The sequence below is a fragment of the Passer domesticus genome, chromosome 4 (genome assembly GCF_036417665.1).
Source record: "Passer domesticus isolate bPasDom1 chromosome 4, bPasDom1.hap1, whole genome shotgun sequence".
NCBI lineage: Eukaryota > Metazoa > Chordata > Aves > Passeriformes > Passeridae > Passer > Passer domesticus.
Window position 1 is genome coordinate 48873551 of NC_087477.1, and position 3233 is coordinate 48876783.

Genomic DNA, 3233 nt, shown 5'->3' on the forward strand with positions numbered 1-3233 from the left:
AGATGTTTATCCTTTTTTTTTTTTACCATAACACATGCTGTATTTCCTCAGACATTAGACAGTGCCCATATGGTATTTTAGGCAGCCAGCATATCCCAAAGGTATTGTCTAACTGCCTGCTAACCCATCCAGTGTAAAAAGGTATTTGGAATCCGACACTTTTTCCCAAGAAAATTCCTCTCTTAGCTAAAGGGAAAAGTTCCCATTTTGCCTGTTTTCAGCTCTTTTGGCTTTATCCAGAAAGAAACAAATCTAGCAGGCTGAAGGGAAAAAGAAGTTGAGGTATACGCATCAGTTTGAGCATTATCCTGACACTGAGCCCATCCTGGAGACTGTGTCCTAGGTAGTGCCTATCTTTGTACACTCTCTAAGCTCCCTTTTGTTAACTCCTCATTAACAAACCAGATCTTTGGTGTGTTTTCCCTTCTTAAAAAGTGAGAATAGTGAACAGAAGTACAATTATACAATTATATACCCAGATATATGATTAAATACATGTCTGTAAGCTTAGATTTTTGTCTACTTGTCCCCCATGTAGTCTGTGCAGACACTGAGGGCCCTGTCACGCTGGTCTGATTATGCTGTACTCACAATTCTTTCCTCACTGCTCAGCCTCCTTGAGTATCTGAAGCATGGTGTGGATTACTTTTGTTCTAGCAAAGAAAAGTCTGCCAAGGCAAGCTGAAACTTCCCCATTTTAGTGCTTAAATCTTCTAGGTTCCAGGATTTCTTCAAGCCTTTTAGAATTCAGAACATTTAGGAAAATATGCCAAGAATAACATGTTGCTTTTCTTTAAAAGTATATTCTTTGGAGCTGCTTTTTGGATCTTGATTTGGGTCATATCACTGGGTATTTGATTTAAGCAGAAATTCTATATTGAAACAGTCATGCTGGAAGATACTTGGTGTGCTTGCAGGTACCCCAAACACACCCCCATGCTCCCTGATCAACTCCCTGATTACATTCTGGCAACATTCATAAGTCTCATATAGCTGGAAATTTCATAAATCTCAACACTTTTGTCATTGTTATTTCTATGTAGGAGACATCATTTCACTAGTACATGTCATACATCCTACATTCATACCAAGGGCACAAACTAGCTGCAGGTCCTCTGTGCACAGCTGCTCAGTATTAGTTTCCTACAACACTCAAATTCAGTGGTTAACCACTACACAAACTCTCAGGTGCTTAATTGTGGCAAGCTGTAGCAGGACATCTGTATGAAGTGTGGAACCACCTCCAAAAATCTATCAAGTGAAAGACTCTGAATATGTGGCTGGAGCAGGTCCAAGTTTATTACTGGAGTCTTCTTGCTGCTGGGCCTCTTCTGTAAATGCATGTATTAATTTGTTCACTTTTTTCCATTACCATGTTAAGAATTTCACAGTCACATTTAATTTTCTTTTTCTTCCCTGAATGTTGTTGTAACAGGATTCCTCAGTATTGTATTTAAACTTTTCCTTGCTAAAAACCAAGCCCAAACACAAAGTGCCCAACCAAAAACCCCCATCTGAGGCTGAGCATTTAGTGCTGAATATCAACTATCTTGTTGAAGATTTACCTTTCATTAGGCATTACAAAGTAAATAGTCTTATAATCAAAACAATATCGCACCATTTATAGAGAAGATTGCAGAAAAGTTATACCTTTCCCTCAGGGCCCATAATCAAATCTTTTTCTGTGTAGTTCAGTGGTTAAACAGCTGAAGGCCGTAAAAGAACAGAGAAGGTTTTAGGATGCGGAGAAATTTAATTTGTGCTGGTTTTTAAAAGTAAGACCATATAATTTTCTTAAAAATTTACGTTAAGCCCAAAAATAGAGAAAGACAGCCACAGAATGACAGGGAAAATATTAGTAAAATGTGATTCTGGGTGTAAAAAAATACAGAAACTCTGTGTAATGTGTGAGAAGGTTGTTACACAGTTTTCAGCTTTGAAAATAGAAACTTAAATTTCAGAAGATAATTATGTTCTTCCTTTAGAATTATTGGTCAGAGCAAAGCTTACCCATCAATGTTTAGAGGATGTCACTGTCTGAAGAAATTACCTCATAAAGGAAGCTGGCATGGAGGTGAATGTACACACTGTGACAGGGCTTGCATTATTTTCAGTGTCTGTAATATCTACGAGCAGTAACCACCAGTCAACACTGCCTTTAATATTTTGCAGATTCTTATATTTGGGGTTTTTATCTAATTTGGAGTCAAAATTAGAATACCTTTTTGAATTGAATCATGCTTCAAAATGGGGGCAAGTTGAACATTTTCTTTCACTTGTGTTTTTCTTATTTGCTATTTATTCCTGGAAAATTATTTATAGATAGGTTTTTCTCCTATTAGAATTCTGATTTTGAAAGTTTTGAAATTTGAGTCACACCGGTTACCTAAAATTCAGTCAGAGGGTGGGAGTCATGATGCTTTAGTTCTGCTTACACTGGGAGAACCGTACTGTTTTAAACACCACTGGGTATAATTTTGAGGCCAACCAGTAACCAACAAGGAAATTGGGAGATATATATCACGATGTGTAAACTTTGTGCATTGGAAACACCCTGGCTGTCCAATAGTTGGTTCTACAGTTAGTTTACAGTTTGATTCTTTGGCTGTGTAATGCTGCAGAGTGCTATTCAAACAAGCAGATAAGAAGATATTCACTCTAGGTATGGTTGCACTTCATTTGTGAACATGATTCCCATGTGGATCATGACAAGGTATAGTCTCTGTCATAACTTGAAACCCAGGCAAGTCCAACAGATGAAAAATTGAATTGAATAACTGAAACAGAATTTGACCTACATGTTCCCAATATGAAGTTTTAGAAGGCATTTATGATCCATGCAAATGAAGACAACTCATGTATATTAATGCAATGCTTTTATTCTAATTATCTTTGCATATGGCATAGTAAATATTGACACCATTTATAAAGTTAAAGCAAGATGGAATTGAATATTCATAATTTAGTTCACAGTACATCAGTACATTACAGATGTTTTACACTGAAAATTAATTGTGTGAAGCTATATATAACTTTGATAAGCTTTAATTTGGCTGCTTTTTCCTACAGTATGCTTATTCTGTCCTTGATTATCACCTTCTGGCAAAAAAAACCAAACCAAACCAAACCAAAAACCAAAAAACTATGAGGTTTTCCATTAAAAAAAACCAAGAAGGCAGCAAGAATGATAAATGAAAAGAGCGTAAATTTTTCTAATACAGAAGATTACCACA